The sequence below is a fragment of the Sus scrofa genome, chromosome 1 (assembly GCF_000003025.6).
Source record: "Sus scrofa isolate TJ Tabasco breed Duroc chromosome 1, Sscrofa11.1, whole genome shotgun sequence".
NCBI lineage: Eukaryota > Metazoa > Chordata > Mammalia > Artiodactyla > Suidae > Sus > Sus scrofa.
The window spans coordinates 58,343,177-58,363,274 of NC_010443.5; the positions used below are offsets into that span (position 1 = coordinate 58,343,177).

Genomic DNA, 20,098 nt, shown 5'->3' on the forward strand with positions numbered 1-20,098 from the left:
ATTGGGCATCTTTTCATGTACCTGTTGGCCATCTGTATGTCTTCTTTGGGAAAATGTTTATTCATATCCTCTGTCCCTTTTTTAAAATTGGGTTATTTGTTTTTTTGCTATTGAGCTGTATGAGTTCTTTATGTATTTTGAATATTAATCCCTTATCAGGTAATGTGATTTGCAAATATTTTCTCCCATTCAGTAGGTTGCCTTTTCATTTTGTTGATAGTTTCACTTCTCCAATTTCTATTTCCATAATATTGGTACCCACTCATGGAAGAAGAAAGAGAAAAAATCTCAAAAAGTGCTGGCCAGATACTCATAAAAAATTCTTCTTAAAAATATTACAAATATTCAAAATGTTTCAATCTATCAGCCTTGGAGAAAAAAAATATTTCCCCATTAAAGAACTAAACATCTTGTGGTTATGATATGTTGGTAGAGAAAATATCTTTAAGCACACTTTTTAAAAAATCATGTAAGAATAAGCTTAGAGGTTTATTTGCTTTACCCTTTATTGATAGAAATAAGTCTTGGGTGCTATTTGGTCATGCAAATTGAGTCCCTGTGGGAGCCTGGCTGGTCACAGGGGGTGGGCTCTGCTCCAGTGTCCTCCTTTCTGGAACATCATTCAGCTCCTTCCCTCTTGTTTTCCCTGGATTCTTTAGCAGAAGTCTTCCGGTTTGGGGAGAGAGTTTTCTTAGCCCACACGTGCTGCTTTTTTTTTTTTTTTTTTTTTTTTTTTTTTGCAGTAATCATGCCACCTTACTGCCTTTTTTGCAGTAATCATGCTAGCTAGCTCAAGGTTGAGAAAGCTTAATAAAACTTAACATTTGGGCTCCTGATGACTAGCCAGCTCACACGCTGCTGAGTAAGCAAGATGCATCCTCTTTGGGGATTCAGAAAGAATCCTTGACTGTCCCCTTAAGAAAGTATTAAAGAAGCTCGGGAGAACGGAGCAAAACAAAACACACAACGAAAGACACTGTGTGCTGTAAGTAAGCAGCAGGCATGTACTGGTCAAGGAATTAGATTACTCAAGGTGGTGACTCATTCCGCAACTATGTAGTGTTTGCGGTTGAAGAGAAACCTTTGCCAGAGAATGACTAAAATCTATTGGCAGCGTCTTTAAAGGAATCATGACTGGGCCTAAACCAGTGAATACGCAAGTGTGCTTTTTTTTGTCTTCGTCTTTTACTGATTCAGGACTGAGAGTAAGAAAATACCATCCCTGTTGACGTCTGCTGTTACGGCACGGTCTCCGGGGCATTCCCAGCAACTGTTCTCACAGGGCCGCGGCCAGACACACAGCTCCCTGTTTGGCCGTGGTCATGTACGTGTGTGTGTGGTTAGCAGAATGAAGAAAGCTGACTTTTACAGATTGTTAGAGGCATTTGGTTTTGATAATTTAAAGATAAGCCTAGAGGAGAAAATCCCCAAATTTGGTTATTGTTTCAGTTTTCTGTGGATGACATAACAAAGTGCTACAAACGGAGTGGCTTACACAACCATTTATTGGCTCAGTTCTAGAGGCTAGAAGTCCAAGATCAAGGTGTCAGCAGGCTGGGTTCCTTTTTTTAGGGCTGCACCCCTGGCATATGGAGGTTCCCAGGCTAGGGGTCCAATCGGAGCTACAGGTACTGGCCTATCCCATGGCCACAGCAACATGGGATCTGAGCCCTGTCTGCGACCCACACCACAGCTCATGACAACGCCAAATCCTTAACCTACTGAGGGAGGCCAGGGATCATACCCACAACCTCATGGTTACTAGTCGGATTCATTTCTGCTGTGCCACAATGGGAACTCCAGGGTGAGTTCCTTTCTAGGGCTGGAAAGGAGGATCTTTTCCATGCCTCTCTCCTAGCTTCTGGGGATTTGCAGGCAGACTGGGGTGTTTCTCGATTTGAGGAAGCATCACCCTGACCACTGCCTTCAACTTCACATTGCGTCTCTTTGTGTGTATCTGTCTTCAAATTTCCTCTTTTTATAAGGACACCAGTCATATTGGCTTAGAGGCCCACCCTGCTCCAGTATGACCTCATCTCAACTAATTACATCTTTGGTGACTCCATCTCCAAACAAGATCACATTTTGAGATCCTGGGGGTTAGTGCTTCAACAGGTGAATTTTGGGGGAGGACAACAAAATTCAGCCCATAGCAGTTGCTTATTTATCAGCTAGAGATAATTCATTACAAAAGTAATAGACTAATTTAAAATTCCATGGTAGTCAGTGTTAGTCTCTTTATTAAGTCCAGAAGCAAAGGTCAGAATTCTAAAAAAGTCTAAATATATTTCACATGTATGAGGAGTAATTATGGAGTTCCTGTCGTGGCACAGTGGAAACGAATCCGACATGAGGATTCATGGGGTTGCGGGAACATGAGGAACATGAGGAACATGAGGTTGCGGGTTCAATCCCTGGCCTCGCTCAGTGGGTTAAGGATCTGGCATTGCCATGAGCTGTGGTGTAGGCCGGCGGCTACAGCTCCAATCAGACCCCTAGCCTGGGAACTTCCATGTGCTGCAGGTGCAGCCCTAAAAAAAAAGACAAAAAAAAAAAGGGGGAGTAATTATTTTTAAAGAGAGAGACTTTCTAACCTAAAAAAGAGTAATTCAACTAAACAAATTTTTTTTTGGAATCATCTGGGTACAATAACTTGTAAATACACTGGCATTTATGAATGCAAATATCATGCTTCAAGACCTTAAGACCTTAGCTTTGAGGTTGCCCAAGGAACTTATTTTTTTTACAATAATCTTTGAAAAGGAAGTGTGCATCTGCATGAGTGCATCCATGTGTACTCACTTCCTGTGAGAGCAGTGTGCATAGTTATGTCAGTGCTTTTCCCAACACTTAGAAATCCAGCATGTAGGGGTTCCCGTCGTGGCGCAGTGGTTAACAAATCCGACTAGGAACCATGAGGTTGCGGGTTCGGTCCCTGCCCTTGCTCAGTGGGTTAAGAATCCGGCGTTGCCCTGAGCTGTGGTGTAGGTTGCAGACGCGGCTCGGATCCTGCGTTGCTGTGCCTCTGGCGTAGGCCGGTGGCTACAGCTCCGATTCAACCCCTAGCCTGGGAACCTCCATATGCCGTGGGAGCGGCCCAAGAAATAGCAACAACAACAACATCAACAACAACAACGAAAGACAAAAAGACAAAAGACAAAAAAAAAAAAAAAAAAAGAAATCCAGCATGTAAATCAGGGCGAACACAGGCAGTCAAGGGAAAGAGGGACGCTTGGGTTACCAACATGAGCAGAAATGTCGGCCCATGAATAAAGGCAGTTCTGGGTGAGTTTTAGGTCCTAGGAAGGTGTCAGACTTCTGGAGCGAGGCCCTTTATCTCTGACTCCAAGCACACAAGATGAGCATTTTGGCCGGGAAAGTATTTGACCAACCAATGTGATAACCCATCCCTTTAGCAGGGACTCATTTCTAGCCATCCAGGAGCTCTGTACAGCACATGTGAAGTCATGGCCTGTCTCCTGGTTGGATTAGGGGCTTAGGAAGGGAGAGTTGGCATTCTTGGGACATCCAGTGGGCGAAATCCCAGGGGAAATGAGTTTAAGCATTTAAAATAAGGCTTTGACCTTTCTTTGTGGGAGCTTGTTTTGCTGAGGCCTGGTCCCGGACATTCTCCCATAGCTAAAGACCCCTCTTGTGCCTCCATTCCAGACATGCAGATGAATTGTGAGCCCATCCATTCATTCGGACCCTCTTATTGTTGGTTATAATAGTTGGTCACTTGAAGATCTTTGTGGCTCATTATAGTGCTAAGTGTAGTCAATTCATACAAGCTCTTTCCAAGAGGGCTAGAAACCTAGAATCATAACATTGAATAACAGAAGGTGGCCTTGGAAATCATCTAGGTCAGCCCTTCATTTTATAGATAAGGAAATGAAGTTCTATAGAGGTTAAGTCACTTGTCAAAGGTCAGCAATCAGGAAGGGGCAGAACCAGGGCTCGGGCCCATTCCTGACACTCCTTGTTCTCCTGAAACCACCATATGTGATCATCGCCAAGCTGGGTTGTAAACTCACAGAGAACTTCCGATGGAATCCTGTTCAGTGAATTAGCTGTTCAGTGCTCTTTCTCTGTGGGTATTGACCTCTGGTAGATACATTCAAAGCAGATGCTAATGTCCTCTTTTTAATTTGTGGGCAATTCTAAATTTTCCAAGAATGAAAAGGGCTCCCAAAGGACACAAAAGAAGCAAATGTGGGTTATTTATGAAAGGGGGGGGAAGGGTAAATCCCCAGCTCTGCCTCACTCTTCCTCTTCTCCAGGCAGCAGTCCTTAAAGGCCATTATCAGAAATTTATGTGATATGAACACCAGCAAGCCACATATTCCCTACGCCATTAGGATTTAGTAAACCAGTAGACGAAATGTGGAACTCATTTTAGATGTCTACCACCCACCCCAAAGTAGTTCCATGTTGTGTGTATGAGCCTCTTTCTTTTGATGAATTCTCAGCTTCCCAAAGCTATGCCCGAAACATTTCGTGTCACACAAGAAGGACCCCTATTTCCTACCTTAGAGATACAGTGCTGCATCTGCCAAAAGTCAGTTCTGTTGGCAAGCCATGTAGGGCTGGGGTCTGAAAGAAATGGATTTGAGTGTATTTGGCTGATTTTAATAGCCTGACCTCTGAGTGCGTGAGCAGCAGGGCCGAGAGGCAACGGCAGGCCATACATGACTGAATTAAAATGAAGCCCTGGCACCGCTCAGGGAAGCCTTCCCACACCTGCTTCTCATTTCCTCTAGTTATTTCTGGTAATGAAAATTGGAACCGTTGCTATATATTTTGGGGTCTAGAAGGTCTATACATTTTTCTTTCATACAATATGCTTGTGATTAAGTGTATGTCTCTGTCTATGACAAGACCTAAGTGTTCCTGAAAGAAGGAGAAAAAAAATCGTAAAGAGCATTCCCTTAAAAATAGGTTTTTTGGGGGGTTTTCTTCTCCCATTCCAGGTAGAAGACTCTGCCATGCTGTAGCTTCCTACCTGTCCGCTGACATTTTCGTCTCTTCTTCTCTTTACCTTTCTGCATGCTGGCTGTGCCCTTCATTAGGGACCTGAATGACAAAGTGGAATAATAACATCGGCTTGTTTGAAAGAAGCTGACGGATTTCTCAGGAAACTTGAAAGCATTTGGACAGGAGAGCAGCCCTTCCCGAATTCATTTTTTGCTTTGCCTTTTTATTCTCCTATAGTTTCCCAGGCAGACCTGATGTCTGTATCAAAAGAATGGGATGTGTAGCTCAAAAATGCCAATTGGGGCCTTCCCTGGGGAGCTCTTAGCATAATTTGTGATGAGTTTAGGGCTGGAATTTGGCCCAGTCCCTAATCAATCCTTAGGTGGTCCTGGCTCTTATTTTCATGTTGCTAGGGACAGCCTGCCCATCGTCTTATCATTGTCTGCCTTCAGCTGACATTCTGAAGTGCAGCTGTATTGATTATGACTCTCCCCTCCCCTCTCTGTAGCTACTTGGCATCTCATTGCCAAGGAGTAATAACGTGATATATATTCGTATGCATATATGCACGCATTCTCGTGTTCAGTATTTGCATTTGCCTACACGTCTGCTGTGCCTGGTACGCCATGCAAGAGAGTCAGCCTCTTCCCCCTCCCTGCCATGTGATGTCTATATATTTATGAGAAAGAGAGAGAGAAGCACTTGGATATATGAATCTGCTTGCAATTTCCTAATGGAATCTGGCAGAAGAGCTTTGCAAAAGGACAAGTTCCAGTAAAAAAAAAAAAAATGTGTTCTTGGAAGTGCTTTCCCTTCATGCCTGTCACCTATTTGCCCTTCCAGAGCACTGAAAAGATTAATCATGGAGTGAACCAGATTCTCTTTTTGGTCAGCAAAGCATAATGCTCTGTTGAAGAAGGGGAGAATCTTATAATTTTGCTCCTTTGTTAACAGGCCGGATCATCACGAAGAGTCCAGGTGAATAAGATCCTAAAGGGGGAGAAGATCTTCTGATCTGTGGCCAAGGCTCCTGCAGCTGACTGGGCTTCGGTACTGTCATTCGGAGCAGAGTGCTTTAGGGAGAGAACACCACAGTTGCCAGTGGGACTAGAAGTAAAAGGGCTTGAAAAGGAGTTCCCATCATGGCTCATTAGTTAACGAACCTGACTAGTATCCGTAAGGACTCTGGTTCAATTCCTGGCCTCACTCAGTGGGTTAAAGATCCGGCATTGCCATGAGCTGTGGTGTAGGTGGAAGACGTGGCTCAGATCTGGTGTGCTGTGGCTGTGGTGTAGGGTGGCAGCTACAGCTCCTATTAGACCCCTAGCCTGGGAACATCCATATGCCACAGGTGCAGCCCTAAAAAGACCAAAAAGACAAGAAAGGGGGGCTGAAAAGTAGTAGACTCTTTCCTCTGGGAACTATTGGTGTGTTGGGAGGGCATCCGGAGAGATAAGAAGCCTTCACTGTTGAGAAATGGCTTCTCTGCCTCCATTAATGCCATGATCTTCTGTTGCCCTAGCCTGTGACCGAATGGACTGTTTGAATTATGAGTCTTAAAGAAAACCTTTGCAAAGGTCCCCTCTTGTCCCATGTCCATACTCCGAACACTTGGTCTGCCTGCCATCATGGCCTCAGCATAGTGAGGGCCAGTTGGGATGAATGGGATGCTAGGAAGGGGATTTATGTTGGTTAGAGATACCAACACATGTGAAATCCACAGACTTGGGAAATGTCTAATTCTCTGCATGCAGACTTTTTTTTTTTTCTTTTTTGACTGCACCCACAGCACATGGAAGTTCCTGGGCCAGGGATCAAACCTGAGCTGCAGCTTTGACCTACGCCACAGCTGCAGCAATGCCGCATCCTTAACCCACAGTGCCGGGTCACTGCAGAGACAATGCCAGATCCTTAACCTGCTGCCCCCACAGCAGGAACTCCTGACTACAGACTTTGAAACTGCAACTATCTACCTGAAGTCCATATCTTCAAGTGAATGAAAAATAAATTGCTTATTTGGGGAAGGCTTTGCCCAATTCATTTGGAATAATAAGGCTCTTGGATCACACATATCTCTCTCTGCAGACACTCCACAGAATGGAATGCTGCAATTTAACTACACAGCCTTGGGCAGAAAAGAGGCAGGAGCAAATATTTCTAAGCTGCAACCTGATATTTCACATTTTTCATGAGGACAATTTTTTGTCACTTATTTTTTCTTTAAAATTCAATCTTCAATTTTATCTGAGTAATTGCTAATAGATATAAAGATAAATGTGGGCCATATTTGTTTTAGAGTTCACCTAAGGGGCATTACCAAAGTATAAATTTTGCTATGGATGCTTTCAAAGGATTTAGGTATTCCACATGACCTTTAGCAGTCTCCACATATGGAGGGAGGTCTTGCTCTAGGCAACATGTATGAAATGCGATGGCCAAACATCTGTCGTGGTGACACTCCAGATATCTTAAGGAAGGATTCTGAGAGCTCTAGCAATGGCTGTCCAGCCTAGCAGATGGCAGGATGGCTGTGGGAACAGACTGGTGATTGTAGAGTTGGTTCATATAAAACAGGTTGAGGAGGAAAAAAAAAAGCTGTAGCCACCTTGCAGCATTCAGATGTCTCTCCATGGACTAAGGTTTGAAAGTTTCCTTCAGGATGATACCATCCACATTGCTGTGCCCCCTGAAGGGACAATGGTCTGACTGGCTTCCTTGCTCAGGGTCCAGGAGCCAGAACTGGCAGTCTTGCAAGTGTCTGAAAATGTGAATCAAAGGAAGAGAAAATTATGGTTTATATGTTTTAATAGTATGGTTCAAAACCTCTAAATTTTAATGGATTTTTTTTTTTGGTCTAGTTATTCTATCAACTGCTGTCGGGGCGTGTGGTTAAAATCTCCAGGTATGATCATAGAATTGTCTATTTCTCCCTTTAATTGCCTATTTTACTTCATATACTTTAAGATCTGTTATTAGGTGCATATACATTTATAGTTGTTATGTCTTTCTGTTGAATTTTAAGAAGTGCCTCTTTTTCTTTGGCAAACTCTTTGTAATGAAGTCTACGTTATCTAATATTATAGCTCCTCTAGCCTTCTTATGCTTATTGTTTGCATGGCATACTCTTCCCATACAATTCCTTTCAACTTATCTGAATCTTTATATCAAAGTATATCTCTTCTTACAGACAATATGTAGTAGAGCTTTACTTTTTATATGTTCTATCTCTGCCTTTTAATTAAAAGTGGTTAATACACTTACATTTAATGTAATTATTGATATGGTTGGATCTAAGTCTACCATTTTCCTGTTCACTTTCTCTTTGTCCCAACTAGTATTTATTAGGTAGCATTAAGAAAAGATACCTAAAGCTTGGAAATTAGGGATGATGGCTATGTGCTCTTTAAGAGTCATTACAGACCATTGTCTAACAGGCTAAGGCTCACCCGAAGGTCGGGGAAGCTAACTTTGTTTGACTTACTAATTACCATTCAGGAAACTAGGGTGCAGTGAGGTTAGTTAACTTCTCAGGGTCACCCAGGAGTAAGTACTGGAGTTAGAATTCAGAGCCCCAAGCCCATATATTTGATCACTTTACCATACTGCCTCCCACTGGTAATTGTCTCATTATTGAATTCATGGATAATTACCAGAGGAAGTAGGGAAGGCTATTGCTGCCTTTGGCTAGTTGTGGTACCCGCAGATGGCATTTTCCGTTAAAGCGAAGGGCAGCCATGTGGCACCTCAAGGCACATGTGAACTAAGCCCAGGGGTCCCAGGGCAGTGAGGCTCAGCTTGAATGCCTAAGGTGTTCACTCTGTGGATTGGGAACCCCTCATGTGTACCACTGCCTAACACATGGCTAAATGCACAGAAAAGAAATGCTGTTTTCAGGAAATATTGCTGAGCATTCTGGTGACATGCATTTGTTTTTCTGTTTCAAAAGGGGTGTGGGGCTGAGATGAAAGGAAGAGTAGTATGACCAGCCAGGAAAACACACTGATGTAACAAATGTTAGTAATGTTTTAGTACTTCCTCATGAAGCAGTGTGACCTCTTGCCACCCAGACAGGCTCTTTCTTTAGATTTTTCTTGCTCCTTTGCCACAGCTGTTTGTTGTTTTCTTAAATGTTATGCTTTTTATAGCTCTTCAGTTACTTATAAAAAGTATCAGTTATTCAGGCCTTACGAGTACTGGCTCAGTGCTGGTCTAATGAGCAGTGTGAACACTGAAGGCATATTTTTGTTGCTTCTATTTTCTTCTTGCTCCCCTCCCCCACCCCCACTCTCACACGTTACCCTTGTGGACTCAAACGACTCCCAGATTTTTGGAATTCACTAAAAAGGCGAACCACCAGTTGGTCTTTGCTGCTTAAGAACAATTTATTGCTGACTCACCTCCCTGCCTGTATTAATGCTATTGCCTTTCCATCATTGCCAGAAAAATAGATGGATGGGTGGGACCTGAACCCACAAGTCCTAGCTTCCCCCAGGGATTCATAGGGACTCAAACCTGTACAGATGCATCTGCGATCTCTACAGAAAAGAAAACTCATCTTTATTGCGCAGAAGGAAAAAGGCCAGGACTTGGAAGGCCTTCGCCGAGCAAGTAGGAACTGTCTCTCCAGTATATATTCACATAGAAAGGTAGAATCGGTTACAGAAAGGATCCTGCTAGAATCAGAAGAAAGATGCCAGTATTTCTGGTTGTGGCTCAGTGGGTTATGAACCCAACTAGTATCCATGAGAATGTGGGTTTGATCCCTGGTCTTGTCAGTGGGTTAAGGATCAGGTGTTAGGTGAGTTGAGGTATATATAGGTCACAGACGTGGCTCGGATCTGGTGTTGCTGTGGCTGTGGCATAGGCTGGCAGCTGTAGCTCTGATTCAACACCTAGCCTGGGAACCTCCATATGCTGCACATGTGGCCCTAAAAAACTGAGAGAGAGAAAGAGAGAGAGAGAGAGAGGGAGGGCGGGAGGGAGAGAGAGGGAGAAAGAAAGATTGATTCCAAAAACCACAGTCAGGAACACAGACAACATTTTTTTATTTGAAAAAATTAGAAAGTCTCTCTTAGGCTTGGAGGGCTTTACAATGGTGTCTAGGTTGTACACACATGCTATACAATAAACACAAAACACTTGGGGAAATTGTTAACGATCTTACTGCAAAAAGATATCACTGAACACAACATGGGGGGAATCGTCTCAGAAAAGCCAAGGTTGAGAAAATCTGCATGTATATTCTGGCTTGGAGGTTCCCCATCTGTGGCCCCAGACCATGGTGGGGACACTTACAGAGTGGTTGCAAGGCTCCTCACAGAGCATTTTTAGTTAATATAATGAATAACTGTCCTACATAAACGTGTGCTCTTTTTCACAAGTAGGCAGATTAGTAAAACATTAATTTAAATACAATATCAAATTGTTGCATCTTTTAAAAATCATAATTTGGAGTTCCCATTGTGGGTCAGCAGGTTAAGGACCCGACATAATATCCATGAGGATACAAATTCGATCCCTGGCCTCACTCAGTGGGTTAAGGATCCAGTGCTGCTGTGGCTGCAGCATAGGTTGCAGATGCAGCTCCAATTTGACCCCTAACCTGGGAGCTTCCATATGCTTCAGGTGTGGCCATAGAAAGAAAAAAAAAAATTATGATTTTATTATTTATTTGTTTGTTTGTTTTTACCTTAATGTAGCAAAGGTTAGAAGCTGCTGTTCTAGGAAATGATTAGCCTCATATCCAGAATGTCTTCCAAAGAAACTTCTTAGGAACCACTGGCTAATTATTTGGGTTAAAGATTAAATTATGGATTTGTTTTCAGGAAACCATCCTCTCAGCTCTTCTTTCTTAGCATTGGAAGAGGTGAAGTCTTCCTTTTACCAAAGGAGGACAGTTCATCTAGCATATTACCTGAGATGATTTTGCAGAAATGAGTCCCGCTTAAAAGTGTTCTGAGATGGAAAATAGACTTCATTCCATCCAGTGGTGACCTGAATTGATCTCAAGTGTCAGTCCTGTAAAAGACCTATTTATAGAGCAAATGGAAGTTTTTTTTAGCTCAGAGGCTTTTATGTGTACGTATTTCCATCTCATGCTTTCAAATCTCTATGTAATAATAATATAATAATAATATTAGCAATGTCTGATATTTATTACATTATGCTAATACATGCCTGACACCATTCTAAACACTTTACATGTGTTCTCTCAACAAACCTTTATGGTAGCTATTACTGTTTTCATTTTATACATAAAAACTTAATTTTTTTATTTTTTTGCCTTTTTTAGGGCCACACCTGCAGCATATGGTGGTTCCCAGGCTAGGGGTCTAATTGGAGCTACAGCTGCCGGCCTACGCCACAGCACAGCAATGCCAGATTCTAACCGAGTCTGCCACAGCTCATGGCAACACCGGATCCTTAACCCACTGAGTGAGGCCCGGGGTCGAACCCGAAACCTCATGGTTCCTAGTCGGATTCGTTTCCACCGCGCCATAACCGCAACTCCCATTTTATACATAAAAACTTTAGACTCAGAGAGCTCCACAACCTGGCTTACCCGCAAGACATGGCAGATACTGGATTTGATTCCAGGCTGTCTGACTTTATAACCAACACTCTAAACCACCACACCATGTTCACTTTTATGTTAAAAACTGACCCGAAGTTGAGATTTTTTTAAAATTATGAATTAGTATATTAAGGTATTTTTCTTTCCCCTCATTTAATTTGGGATTTGGGATTTAATTTTTTTTCTCATTTGAAAATTATACTATTATGTTTAAAAATCTCTACTTAGTAGAGTGGCAAAGGCAAAAATCGGTGGAAGTTCACACATACTAGTTTTCCTGACCCTCCCTAATAAGACCTCTCATTTCTTCCTTGAGGACTTTGTCTTAGAGTTCTGTGGCATAAATGTGAGCATTTATATTTTCTTTTCTTGGCCTTGGTTTATTGATCTTTAAAGTGGGGCCACCTTTACTCTAAACCATTGCAAACAATCATGAGTTAAAGGAGATGTACAAATGACCAATAGGAACAAAAACAGGTATATAACATCATTAGTTACTAGGGAAATGGAAATTAAAGTAACAAGATACTCCTGCATACACACTAGAATGGCAAATATGAAAAAAAACCCCAAAAACTAACAGTACCAAGTTTTAGTGAAAATGTAAAGCAACTTGAACCCTCATAACCTGCTGGTGAAAATGCAAAAGGACACAGCCACTTTGAGAGAAACAGTCGGTTTCTTATAAAGTAAAACATACACTTGCTATATGATTCATCAACCCCACATCGAGGTATTTACCCAGGAGAAATCAAAGCTGTGTCCAGTTATATGTGTGTTTGTAAAAGTTTTGTCCCCAGTAGTGGCAAACTAGGAACAACCCAAATGTCTGGCAGATAAACCAATTATGATACATCCACACAATGGAATATTACTTAGCAATAAAAAGAAATGAACTGCTGATAGACACAATATGGGGTGAATCTCAAAAGCAGCAGACTAGGAGGAAGAAGCTGGCCAAAAAGACTGCATGTGGAGTTCCCATTGTGGCGCAGTGGTTATTGAATCCAACTAGGAACCATGAGGTTGAGGGTTTGATCCCTGGCCTCGCTCAGTGGGTTAAGGATCCAGCATTGTCGTGAGCTGTGGTGTAGGTTGCAGACGACGCTCGGATCCCAGGTTGCTGTGGCTCTGGCATAGGCCGGTGGCTATGGCTCCGATTAGACCCCTAGCCTGGGAATCTCCATATGCCGCGGAAGCGGCCCTAGAAAAGGCAAAAAGACTGCATGCTGTGTGAATCTTCTTATATCAACATTTAGAAAGGGCAAAACCAGAGTGACATGAAGCAGATCTGTAGTTGTCAGGGTGGGTAGGGCATGACCCATAAGTGGAATGAGGGAATTTTGGGGATGAGACAGATGTTCTGTATCATGGTGGTAGCAGCAATCATCTTTGTCAAAACTCATATACTTTTTTTTTTTCTTTTTTGGCCGCACCTGTAGCATATGGAAGTCCCCAGGTCAGAGATGGAATCCAAGCCAGAGCTTCAGCCTGTGTCAAGCTGCAGCAATGCCAGATCCTTTAACCCACTGTGCCAGGCCACGGATCAAACCCCAGCTGCCTCAGAGACAATGCAGGATCCTTAACCTGCCATGCCAAAACGGGAACTCCAAAATGCATATACTTTTGTCAAAACTCATCACGTTGCACACTTTCTTTTTTGTATTTTTTGTCTTTTTAGGGCTGCACCAAAGGCATATGAAAGTTCCCAAGCTAGGGGTCTAATTGGAGCTGTAGCTGCTGGCCTAACCCACAGCCACAGCAATGCCAGATCCTTAACCCACTGAGCAGAGCCAGGGATCAAACCCAGGCCTCATGGATACTAGTTGGGTTCATTACCACTGAGCCATGATGGGAACTCCCAAGTTGTACACTTAAGTCACACCTCAGTAAAGCTGATTAGAAAAAAAGAGGTGTACAGATCTTTGCGACTGAGCTCTATATGAGACAACTGCATTTTTAAAGCTTTGGGGTTAGCTTCTATTGAGTTCAGCCTAACTCATTTCCCCCAGTGTTTGATAAAAAGGATTGTGATTTTAAAAAATGTTTTCTTAATCTGTCACTTTAGGATTGAAGTTCTTTTTTCACTTGAAAAAAAGAAGTGGTGTTTTGAATTCAGTGTATTCAAAAACATTTAGTAAAAAAAGGAAAATTGAAATAAATTTGTTCATAGTCACAATAACTTCATTTTGCTTATTCAGTGATTGCCGAATCCTCCAAGGGTCTTTACATGTGTTGATCTCCTGTCACATTGGATCAACTATCCTGTGAAGACCTTATTTAGAGTATTGGAATTTTTATGGTCCTAGGTGACATTCTGGTTGTCATATGAGCTCCCTAACACCAGAAATTCTCCATGTAGAATAGCGGCTGAATCCAGGACCTACTGGGTAAAGCTTAAGGCTGAATTGAAGGACAAGATAGTTGCTCGAGGGCAAAATAATGAATTACGCAGTTTATATTGTAATTTTGCCCATGAGAAACAGTGAAAAAATAGTAGTTTTTCTAATCATAACTCCCACCTCAGGGCTATGAGTGTATGCTTACTCATCCTGCCCTTCAGTCAAAGTATATTTATTAGGGCTCTCTTTGAGCAAGGTATTGTGCTAAATACTATGGAAAATGCCAGGTTGCTTAAGCTGTGGTGATTGTAGTCCTTTAAGGTAAAATTTTCCACTTGGAAATTGACTGAAATGTCTGTAAAATTACATGCAAATATTTGGTTTGAGTCAAATATAGGACTCAAAAGACATATACTCCTTTTTCTTTTTTCTTTTTATTATTTAAAAAAAATCAATGTATAATTGATTTACAGTGTTGTGTTGGTTTCTGGTGTACAGCAAAGTGGTGCATTTATGTGTGTGTATGTGTGTGTGTATATATATATATTCGGTTTTTCAGATTCTTTTCTCTTACAGGTTATAATAAGATATTGAATATAGCTCCCTGTGCTATACAGTAGGACCTGGTTGCTTATCTATTCTATATATAGTAGTGTGTATCTGTTAATCCCAAACTCTCAATTTACCCCTCCCCCCACTTTCCACTTTGGTAACCATAAGTTTGTTTTCTATGTCTGTGAGTCTGAGTTTTGTAAATAAATTCATTTGTATCATTTTTTTAGATTCCTCACATAAGTGCTATTATATGGTATTTGTCTTTCTATTTCTGACTTCCTTTGCTTAGTATGATAATCTCTAGGTCTGTCCATGTTGCTGCAGATGGCATCATATCATTCTTTTTATGGCTGAGTACTATTCCGTTGTATATCTCTTTCATCCATCCATCTGTTAATGTCTTGGCTAGTGCATATAGTGCTGCTGTGAACATTGGGGTGCATATATTATATATATATATATATTTTTTTTTTTTTTGGTCTATTTAGGGCTACACCCATGGCATGTGGAAGTTCCCAGGCTAGGGGTCTAATCAGAGCTACAGCTGCTGGCCACAGCCACAGCCACAGCAACACCACATCTGAGCTGCATCTGCAACCTACACCACAGCTCACGGCAACACTGGATCCTTAACCTACTGAGCGAGGCCAGGGATCAAACCCGCAACCTCATGGTTCCTAGTTGGATTTGTTTCCACTGTGCCACGACAGAAACTCCGCATATATCTTTTTGAATTAGAGTTTTCTCCAGATATATGCTCAGGATTGGCATTGCTGGATCATATTTCCAGTTTTTTAAAGAACTCTGTCGTATTCTCTGTAATGGCTGTTCCAATTTACACTCCGACCAACAATGTAGGACGGCTCTCTTTAAAACACACGTATTCTGAAGTCAGCATATTTTTAAGTGTCTGTGGAAGCTAGAAAGGGCACATCCCCCCAGATACGTCTCCCACCAACCTGCCCCTGAGGTCTGACACAGTTCTATTGGAGGAACACTGTTTGCATTCTCTCTGGCCTCCAGCCCTCATTAAAAGGTAGATCCCCTTGGAGAAAATGACTTATTAAATAGCAAATTCCTGAATATTCATTAGGATTTTCAGGTATCTCTTTCTGGTGATAGAGGTACCACTTGTTCCACCTCTGTTGAGGGACAACCTTAGCCAACTTGCATTGTTTGCTTAATGCTAGCCCCCCACAAACTTTTCAAGGCTTTTTTTGCTTTATCCAATAATAGCGAGGGGTGATTGCCTAGAGAATGGAGTCATTATTCAAAGTGCGACCCCAAACCCAGCATCACCTGGGAGCTTGTTAGAAATGCAGAACTTCAGAATCCACCCGCTGACCAACTGGTCCAGAATCTACATTTTAACAAGATCCCAAGGCACCTAGACCACGTCACCATTTCCAACTCTGAACTTCTCTGCTTCTCTCTGTTTACTAGTAGAAGGCTTAATTCCTTCTGCTGGAATATTTTGGGGTACACTGAAGGTCAGGTATCTATCTGATCCCTCCTATTAGAGAGAGCCTTGAAGTATTTGACAGGCTTCCTCTGAGATCTCCCCAGATGTTTACTTACCTCTTGTAGTTCCGTAGTTCAGTAAGCATCTTTGTAAGTAAGAGGTAGAAATTTCAGGTATCTGAAAAGCTATGCACACAGTCAGAAGGGGCTCAGATTATGAAAGCCTGCCCTGCAACACTCTTTATTGAATAAATGTTAAGTGAAAATAATAAATGCCCTTCCTGTTGGCTTGGACAGGGCTTTTGCATGGCCCTGGTACAAATACATGTTGTAATCCTCTCAAAGCACCTGTTGTTTTAGTCCTACCTGGTTCCTATATAGATGACTGTATTCACTCACTGAGGTGTGCGAGGATTAATTTAGTGGCTGAATCTGTTTCTTCCAAGCGCTGGCTGAGCATAGACTTTTCTCTTTCATGTAGAGGATGCACTGAGGTGCAAGCTGACTCGCATCCTGGGATGGTGCCTGCTGCCTATCCATCCTTTCAGGAACTGCTTGTCCACAGAAGTGCCTGCATCTCTGTTGTAAAAAGCCACTCAAAAACCAGGGAAAGCAGAGAGGAAATGAGGAGTCAGGAGACAAGGCCCTGGAGAAGGCATCTGACTTCCCTGAACCTTAGTTTTCTGACCTGTAAAATGGAAGTATCAGACCAGGTGATGTGTGAGGTCTCTTTCAACTCTAAACTGAGAAGTAGACTGGGAGTTAGATTTTTGCCATCAGACACCCCTTTATATGCATCCCCCTACATCATTACCACAACTCAAAAACAGAGCCCCCATTTTACAGATGAAGAAACTGAGCGCCAGAGAGGATAAGTGATCATTTCACCCAACTCAGATGGTCGGGTCTGAACTCAGGACTCAAATCCAAGCGTCCTGACCTCACTCTGAGTCCTTCCCACTGCACCTAAGCCACCACCACCTCAGGACATTTGCTTTGTTGAATAATTTGTTAAGGCTGTGCTAATGGTCAAACAGTTCAAATCTCTCTGCTGCTATAAGAAAGCTAAAAGAAAGTAGTTTAAAACCAGTCCCTTGCAGATATTCAGCAGCAGAAAATACACAACAAATTTGGATTCTCTTTGGATTACACACTCTGTAAAAGTCAAAGTACTTTTCTAAAAACTGCCTCTCGTGAAGTTCCTGTTGTGGCTCAGTGGGTCAAGAACCCGACATAGCGTCCTTGAGGATGTGGATTCAATCCCTGGCCTCACTCAGTGGGTTGAGGATCCAGCATTGCCACAAGCTGTGTTGCCAGCAGTTGCAACTCCAATTCATCCATTGGTCTGGGAACCTCCATATGGGATGAGGCTATAAAAAGAAAAAAAAAATTAAAAAATAAACGTTGCCTCTTTGTTCTCAAAACTACCCCCCCACACCCCTTGAGGTGAACAGAAGCAAATACTGCTAATGCTATTTTAAAGGGAGGAAAACGGAGGCAAAAACAATTCAATGAGCTGCCTAAGATTTCTCAGTCAGAGGTAGACAATAACTGCAGTAGCCCAACTTTTCATTATCTTTTTTTTTCATCCGTTTGTCCTGGCTAGAGCCACCATGCTCCCTGCCTTCATGCCCAGGTGTAGCTGTAAGGACCCCAGAAATATGGGGGGGCGGTGTCTGTACGGAAACCACCGGAAAAATGCCGAATGGCAGGATCTATGGATATCCTTACCTTTTCAATAAAACAGGGAAGAATCTTTACATTCCATTCAGAACATCATTGGATTTAAATATTTCACAAGCCTCAGCTAAACCTTCTCAAAGGTTTTTTTTTGCCTTGCTAAAAACAGGTACTTACTTATCTGGAGTGTAATTACAAATATAGCTGTGTTCTGCATGGATAAAATGCAAAAAAAGCCAAAAACAGTTAGCTAGAGTCAGAGCAAGTGAGAAAAACAGCTGCTTCCTTTTTTTTTGTTTTCATTTGTAATAGTCTTAACACCCAAGTAGCAAAGAGGCTAAGAGGGTAATTTAGTGTTATGGTTAAGAGTGTGGGCATCAAGCACTGTTTACATCTTAACTCCGCCACTTACTAACCCTTTGACCCTGAGAAAGTTATTTCTCAGGTCAGTTTCCTCATCTGTGAGATGAGGGGAATCATGGAAGCTCTCTCCTAGGGTAGTTGTGAGGGTTAAATAAGTTAATTCCTGCTAACTGCCTATAGCAGAGCCTGGGTAACAGAAAGAATCTAACACATGTCAGCTATAATTATAATTGTTTTACATTTTGTTTTTATTTAATTTAAACTTAGTACCATATCACTGAATTCTAGCACACAAAGTAAGGAGCCTAGGTCATTAACTGAAAAATTGTATATGGTTACCCAAATCAAGAGTTGAGTTGTAGATGGGCTGGGCAATAGCCAGTCCATTTACGATAACCAAACTTAGAAGACAATGCAAAGGAATAATTAAAACAAATAACCTCATGTAGGACTTGTAGCCTAATCTATCATAATGTCTGCGGTCTGAAGTAATGGAAGCCTGACACATGATCGAGAGCTTTCTTGAAATCCAGAAAGAGAGAAATCAGTTTTAATACACTGGAGAAGTACACTGTGTTTGGTCACAATAGGTCGTATAATTATGGGAAAGACAGCTCCCCCACAGCAAATAAATAAATGGCTAGTGGGGTTTATACATCAGTTTGTATCATCACTGTAGAGTTAATGTAAGTCAGTTCCCCTCATCCCAATGAATTAACTCTGCAGGAACTAATACATTCAAATCCTGGAACCATCCATGCTGACTGCTCCTCCCACACCCCCCCAGATTTTGGGAATTCCCAGAGCACTCTAGCCTTGGAGTCTGGCCACTGAAGTCGTTTTACTTCTTTCTGGTATAGCTCTCATTAGATAGCAGAGTTTAAAAGATCAAGATTCCTCTTTCAGTCCTACCAAAATCATTATACCTATTATTTTTTCTGTTTATCAGGAAAGACAGGAGAGCTCTAGACGCCTTTGTGGGAAAGCTACAGTTAACAAAAGACTGTACTAAAGATAAATATTATACTTACGTGGAAACTCTCCTCAGACATGGTGAGAAGTGGCAGAGTCTGGAATTGGCTGGAAAGTGATCAAAACAAGCAAGCTTCTCAGAAAGGTCCAAATGACCCCTGCATGCGCATTTTGGCAATGCACAATTGCCTGGAACACACGCAGACCTCCTCTTTTGCTGTTTCGAAGCACTTCCTGGGCCCCACGAGGAAACGAGTTGCTTTACTTCACCATTGTCCACTGTTCATCTAAAACCTTATCTCCCAGAGCTCACCCTGTTCATGCATGACCCTGATTTTTGGTAGTTCCAAAAACTCAAATCCAGTTGCAAGAAGTTAAAAATTGTGCTGAAGCAGAGTCTACAGGGGTGACCCAAAGGCTGAGCACATCTTTGGGCAAGCTCTTTAGAATAAAGGCAGAGCCTCCCAAGTGACTGGTCTGACAGAGGGACACTCACCTGGCAGGGGTAAGTTCTGGGGTGTTTGCGGTGGACCACAGCTGCTAAGTGCCGAAATTCTTGGAGCCTATCTTCTGGGTTCTAATCTTGATTCCACTGTTTTCTGGCTGCATAACTTTGGGCAAGTTACTTCAACTCCTCATATCTTAATTTCCTTATTTGAAAATGAGTTTAAATCTCATAAGGTTGTTATGAAGGATTTAGGTGGCTAATACATTTAAGGTGCTTGGCACGAAGCATATTTTAGTGTTGATTACTGTGACATAGCTGACCTTCTTGGGTCCCACCTTGTCAGAACCATTGCTGCTTCTGCCAGCCCGGGGCCTTAATGGAAACAGGTGCCTCCCTCCCTGGGAGGTAGGAGGCGCCGGGTGGGGACACAGGGGGCGGGGTGCGGGCATGGGAGGGACTGGCCTCTCCCCAGCCCTTCGGTAGCCCCACTCTGACACCCTAGTAGTTGGTTTTATGCTTTCTTCTTTCTCTCCCCTTGCCTTCTCTGCCTTCCCCTCTTTCTCTCTTCTGTATATCTCCCCTCTTTGTCTCATCTATCTTTCTCAAAATACAAGTGAGAATTAACCATGAACTTGACATATATCTTTTGAGTTTTATGGGTTCAGTGATGGATGTGTGTGCTTATTTGTCTATTTGATTTTGTAATTCAGGAGACTTACAAAGTATCAG

The 20,098-nt window shown here is 42.3% G+C and overlaps 1 long non-coding RNA gene across 1 annotated transcript in view; it reads left to right on the forward strand.

Annotated features, from left to right (window-relative positions):
- The window catches only part of LOC110260365, a 73,919-nt gene extending 54,172 nt beyond the window's left edge, over positions 1-19,747 (forward strand). The window contains exon 3 of the long non-coding RNA XR_002343551.1: positions 18,899-19,747. This is a non-coding gene — a long non-coding RNA (uncharacterized LOC110260365). The remainder of the gene's footprint in view (positions 1-18,898) is intronic.